Below are 6,960 nucleotides of genomic sequence, written 5' to 3'. Positions count from 1 at the left end.
GCCTGGGTCCTGGCTTCAGTTCTGCACTGCCTTGCTGTGTGTCCTTGGTCAGTCATTTCACCTCTCTGGGCCTCAGTTTTCTCACTGGTCAAATGAGGACAGTGGAAGCAGTGACGTCTAAAATAGCAAAACCATTTTCTCATGTAGGCGCTCAATGTATATTGGCTCTTCTTAATTTTCTTAAGAGGTTCTGAGGCCCTGCTTCTTGGCCTCCAAAGGAGAGTTATTATATCAGCTCCATTTTGCCATTGAGACCTGGAGTCTAGGGAAGAGGCTTGCTCAAGGTCATTTTGCTCAAGGAATGTGCACTTAACAGAGACTTTGAGTTCTGATGTGAGCATCTGGCAGTGAGGACGTCTAAGCTGAGCCTTCCAAAGCTACCTTGAGTGGGCGGAGGAGCTGGGGGCCTCCTCGGTCTCTCTGTGGCCTGCGCAGGCAGGAGCACAGGAGCCAATGGAATGGAGGGTAGCAGTTTTCAAATGGTATTGCCTGAAACCCGAGGCTTCTGCAGAAATGATCAAGGGGGCTGGAAGAGGGGTGACAAAGAGAAGGGTAGGGGATGAGGTTCTGCCTGACCATGGCAGAATCAATCTGATCTGCTTCCCAAAATGAGTCTGTAAGTGTAACCCAAATACATGCTGTGGCCCCAATGGTCCAGTCCCCATGCCCAGCCCACTCCGAGAGACCCCCTGGGCACCTGTTGGTGATGGAGATGCTCTGCCTGCTTCCCCTGACTCCACAGCTCTCTCAAACCCAGGACGGCTCCACGACCTCCCAGAGACCAGACTCCAAAATCATCTTTCCAACTCACAAGGGTTTTTTTCCCCTCCTCTCTCTCCGTCTCCCCACCTCCCCCAGCTCTTTATTATCCATTTCAATTTAACATCTCTGGCCAGATCTCCCCCAACCTGCCCCCCACCCCACTTCTCAGTTCTCTTTGGATCTGGCGTGCCTGGGTGACCAGAATTTACCGTTTCCCTGCTGGGTGACCTTCGGCAAGTTTTTTTTAACCTCTCTGTGCCTCAGTTCCCTCATCTGTGGAATAAAGATGACAGTGATTACCTATTGATCCGTTGTGAGCATTGAACAAGTCCATTTACATTTATGAGGCAGAGCAAGAAGAAGAGTGTCTAGGGCAAAGCAAGTCCCATTTAAGTGCTCGTTGTTGTTACAATTATGATCTTAAGTCCTGAGTCATACCTGAAAGATTTCATTGGGAGAAAGGAGGCTGCTATTTAAGACATTTTTTAAAAGGTGGGAGGTATGGATCCTGTTTGAACCCCTCATAACTCATGGAAGAATTGAGCCCCAGAAAATGTGGGAAAGAGTCTGAGGTCGCAGGGCCAGCTGATGGCAGGCAGGCTCGGTGAGTCCCAGTCCAGTGCTCTTTCCACTGCCCCCATCTCTCCTGTCATCACTGTCACTGTGCCCAGGCTATAGGACCTTTGACTTCAGCCTAGTGTCCAAGTCTGGGGCATTCAATGAGTCCTTCCACAGAGCTTGGAAAAGTTCTGATCCCCCTTTTAGCTTAATACCACTGCCTTCCTGCCCACAACAATCCCGCCCCACCCCATTGTGTGCACTTGACCTCAGCTAACCACAGAAAGTAGCCTGGCCCCATCTCTTTTCAGCCTCCAGAGTCTGGGATATAGGATGTCCTAAGCCATCTTTGCTCTCCTCTGAAAGACTGCCACCTGCCGTGTTTTTCTGATAAAGGGAATGGCCTGTGACCATGTATGAGTCTCCTTGAGCTGCTGTAACAAAACACATGAACAAAGTGGCTTACAAGAATACAAATGTATTATCTTGAAGTTCTGGAGGTCAGAGGACCCCATGGGTCTGCGGGGATAAAATCACTGCCGTGTCAGGGCTGCATTCCTGCTGGAGGCTCTAGGGGAGAATCTGCCTCCAGTGCCCAAGGGCTGCCAATATGCCTTGGCTGGTGGCCGCATCTCTGACCTCTGCTTCTGTCCTCACTGATCCTGCCCCGACTCTCCCGCCTCCCTCTTATAAGGACCCTTGTGATTACACTGAGCCCACTGCGTAATCCAGGATAATCTTCAAATTTTAAGATTCTTAACTTAATCACATCTGCAAAGTTCCTCTTGCCACGCCAGTAACAAAAGCCCCTGGGGATTAAGATGTAGATATCTTTAAACTCAGTGAGACCCATTTTGGACTTTTGACCTCCAGAGCTGTAAAATGATAAATGTGTGCCTTTAAAGCTGCTAATTTTGTGGCCTTTATTGCAATAACAACATCAAACTAATACAAACTCTGAGGGGGGGAGGGGCGGGCAGGTCACAAACCAGCCATCAGAGACACTTGCAATTTACTGAGAAGGTCCTGCCTTGTCTATACAGCTATTGCCTGCCAGCACCTGCTTCCGGAAGTTAAGATCCATCCATCCACGCAACCAATGCTTACTGAGATCTACTCTGCCGTGGCTGTCGCTCACTGGCTGTGTGACTTTGGGCACGTCACCTTCCCTCTCTGTGCCTCAGGGACCACGGGGTAATGATAGTCCTTACCTCACAGGGTTATTGTAAGTTGTGAATGTGTAAATGCATGGGAAGCACTGACTTCAGTGACTGGCACACAGTAAATGCTCTATAAGAAATAATTATCTTCATCATCATTGTTACTTATCATTACAGGAGCTCAAGTCTCCTGATAACAGAGCATGAGAAGAGCTGGCATAGACAGGTCCCTGGGTGCCAGGAGTGAGCAGAGGAAGCAAAAAAATGATGACAGGCTGTTCAATGATAATAACGGGCTTTCTGGGGGGAAATGTTTGGTTTGTAGTGTTTGCCAATTAATGTAGTATAAATACTCTTACCAAAAGGTTTCATGCTAACAGCATAACACCTCAGCTCTTGCAAGCCTATGCCCCTCAGCTCTCCATGCATCACACAGCACACACAACTCTCCAGGAGGCCAGGGTACCACTCCCGAGGCAGGACCCTAGTTAAGCCTTGATGGGCAGGCAGTGAGTACGTTGTGCAAGAGAGCAGAGGAGCAGGTGGGAATTAAAAACGATGGGGTTCTCTACCTTGCTGAGGACTGCAGACTTCGCTGGCCTGGGGAGCCATTGCGAATGAAATCTCCACCCTGGAACATTCTAGCATCCCCCTGGGGAGCTTATATAAAACTCCAAGGACTGGGCGACGTCCAGATCAATGAAATCAGAACTGCGGGGTTTGTATGTTTATCAGAGTCCACGGTAACTCACTCAGGTGTTGCCAGAGGCAGTCTTAATTGTTACGACAATTTTAAAGGGCAATTTGGCACTATTGACCAACATAAGAAATGGAGATGCCCTCTGACTTGTAACCACAGGTCTAAGAATTTATTATGCAGATATGCTTGTCCATGGGTGCAGAGACAGTTGTATAAAGAAAGTATTCATTACAGCATAGTTTGTGATAGCAGTGGATTGGAAATGACCGCAACATCCCTCATTAGGGGGTTGGTTACATAATTGACGGGCATAAAGACAAGAGAAAATTCTGCAGCTGTTAAAAAGCAACAGGAGAATCTATCTGTACTGACATGGAAGGGCCAGCACAATGCATAAAGTTCACAGTGCAGAACAGATTACCCTGAAAGCACCCTCCTGTGAAAACAGACAGGAGGTGTGTACGTCTGTGCATAGAATAGGTATTGATGAAAACGGGTAAAATCTAGAAATTGGGGTTGCCTCTGGGGAGGAAACCCCAGGAGTTCGGGGAAGGGGTGAGAGGGAGAGAGAAATTTCCTTTTCTCTATGTCATTTTGTATGACTTCTTTATTTTTATTTATTTATTTGGCCATGTCTGTGACATGTGAATGCTCCCAGGCCAGGGATGGAACTAGAGCCACTGCAGTGACAACACTGGATCCTGAACCCACTGCACCACTAGAGAACTCTATTGTGTGATTTTTAAAAAGTCATGGCTGGGCGTTGATTCAAAAACTTCTTCAAGTTAACTGAAAAGGCATCTTGGTGCCAAGTGCAGAGGAGGCACCATTAGGGAAGAAGAAGACCATTGATCAGCCCCGACTGGAGTGACCTGATCAAAGTCTTTGGGCCACTGGGGTTATTCAGCATGACCTCAAAGTTAGGCAACCCAGTAATCTTCATCACGACTCCAAGTAAAAGCACACTCAGATCATTTCCCACTGAGAGTCCCAAAGTCAAGATGCCTCCAGGAGCCAGGAGGATGACACCAGGCTGGGCAGGGCTGTAGGGGACCCCAAGCGCCACTCACACAGATGGAATGCGGGTGATGAAAGGAGAGCAGTAACCCTGATTTTTATGCTAACTCTCTCAAATTCTCAATGTTGCCAACTAATGAGAAATTTATAAAGCACCATAGGGCTGAACATGTGCACATCTGCTGACCCGGCAATTCCGCTCCTTGGTGTATACCCACGAGAAACAAGCACACAGGCTCACCAGAAGGCATGGGTCAGAAGGCTTGTCACAGGACTGTTATAACAGCAGCAAATTGGAATGCGCACGATCAGGAGAGTGGATAAATACACCATGTGTGTTCCCACTGTGGAACAGCATATAGCAACAACAATGAACACACCACCACCATCAGAATTCCATAGTCATTATGCTGAGTGAATGGAGCCAGACAAAAAAGAGCAGATAGAACCTCCAAAACCAGGCAAAACGAATCAAGCTATGGTGATAAAAGTGTGGAAAACAATTGCCTTTGGGGCGCATAGAAAGTTTGAGGGGCTGATTACATAGTGTTTTGAGTCCATGCAAGTGATGTGTGTGCTTTAGTATGTGTGCTGTGTTTAAGTTTTTTAAAGTGGGTTTGATGTTTAAACACGTATCCCTGCCATGGAGGGCCAAATAAGACACATCAGTGGGCTGGATGCAGCCTTGGGCTCTCAGTTAGGACTAGACCATCACAGTAAATGGCTTTGAAGTGGCCAGGCTTTCAAAGCTGCCCCAGCCCCCAAACTTCTGGTTTATTGTTGGTCCCAGCTGAATCTAGCTAGCAGTTACACCCGGCTCCGTGGACCATACCCACCTTCCCTCCCTCCCACCCTCCTGGAATTCTGGGGTCCTAGAGAAAACTCAGCAGTGAAGGTGAGCCCTCCCCACTCCCTCCGGTCCCCCCTCATCCCCTTCCCTCCCCCCACCTCTCCCTCCTCCCCACCTCCCCGCTCCCTCCCACCTCCCTTTTCTGGAAGGAAGGAGAGAGATGGTTGGACCAATGACAGCTGCTTCAGCTTTCTGTTTAAAAAGGTTGCTCAAGATGTAATTATCCCCAGTGAAAGATGCAAGCTCTCCCTGAAAGCAAGTCTGTCCTCAGGCAGTTTGCAGAAGTTGTGGATTGTCAGGGACAGGCTTTCCCACAAAGGCACACACCACTGCTTCTGAATGCCAGGCAGCTGGGTCACCCTCTAAGGAGACCAGACATTTTATATTCTGGTCGGGGGGATTACAAGAGCTGAACATGTGCTGGGGTCTCCCCTCCCCACAACCCTCCAGGTGCTTGTAGCTTCTTATGATGGCATTTTTCAAACATGGGGAAAAATTGCCAGACTAGTGCAATAAACTCCCTATTCCCTGCCTAGGCTTATAACTACTAGCATTTCATAACTACTAGCATTTTGTCATATTGACCTTATATATAAACAAGTATTTTTTTTTCTGAAACATTTCCAAGTAAACTATGGACCCTGTGACAATTCGCCCTGAATTCGTCAGCATAGACATCCAGAAAAATAAAGATTAATTCTGTATAACCAAAAAACCATTATCACACCAAACATGATGAACAATAATCAACAATAATTCCCTAACATCATCTAATACACAGTCCATCATCAAGTGCTGTGTCTCCAAAATGTCTTTCACAGTTGTTTTTTGGACCAACATCCAATTAAGGATCACATATGACATTGGCGGATTATGTCTCTTTTAATTTCCAGTAGGGTTTCATCGCCTCCCGCACCTCCCCTCCTCCACCTCCCATGACGCGAACTCTTTAAGAGATCGGGCCAGTTGGCTTTGAGACCGTTCCTCCCTCTGAGTTTAGCCCGTGGTTCCCAAGGGTCCCTCTCTCCCATCTATTTCTGGAAATTAAGTCTACAGGATTGATTAGACTTGATTGATTAGAAGCCTTCGTAGGTGGGGACCCAGGACGCTTGGCTGCCCCCCAGCCCCAGGGATGATGCCGAGACGTGTGTGGCTGGGTCAAGGTGGGTACAGCAGATGTGTCCCTTGTGAGGACATGCTTTCCTCTGGCAACTAGCAAGTGTTCTGGGGTGGCGGAGATATTGGGGCAGAAACCCTTTGTACTCTTTGGTCCTTCGGTGGGAACGATGTGGGAACTCCGTGTGGGGGGCGGGGGGGAGATGGTGCCAAATGATGAGGATTCTGGCTGCTCCTTCCCACCCTGAAGGCTCCAAGTGCTTCCAGGCAATTTCCAGGCTCAGGAGGTAGCACGTCTAGTCCTTTGTCCTTTGGAGCTCAGAGAGGACCAGGCTGGTCAGAAGAGTGACAAGCGCGCCATCACCACTCTTTTCTGTGTGTCACGCATTGAACAAAATACACGTTTTAACCCTTCCAACAGCCCAATGATCGGTGGTAGATGCAGTTATTCTCCCAGTTTAGAGATGGAGCCCCTGAGCCTTGGAGAAGTTGAGGAACTTGTCCTCAGGCATCCAGTGTTCAAAACCAGACTGTCTGCGACTTAGGTGCTCTGCGGCACCGCACGACTTCAAATTCCACCACGACTAAATGTCTGGGGCCACGTCCCTGCCTCCGGAGGTAACAGAGGCCAGGAGAAGGAATCACAGTTAAGAAATGAGAGATCAGCGTTCCCGCTGTGGCACAGTGGGTTAAGAACCTGACTGCAGTGGCTCCAGCTGCTGTGGAGGCCCAGGTTCCATCCCTCGCATGGCGCAGTGGGTTAAAGGATCCATCTTTGCAGGTGCAGGGCGCAGGTG

Source organism: Sus scrofa, chromosome 6, assembly GCF_054392235.1.
Source record: "Sus scrofa isolate SSC_HxYL_T2T_F1_AM1 chromosome 6, Sscrofa_HxYL_maternal_Yorkshire_Landrace_v2.0, whole genome shotgun sequence".
Lineage (NCBI taxonomy): Eukaryota > Metazoa > Chordata > Mammalia > Artiodactyla > Suidae > Sus > Sus scrofa.
Note: the sequence above shows the minus strand (reverse complement) of the source record.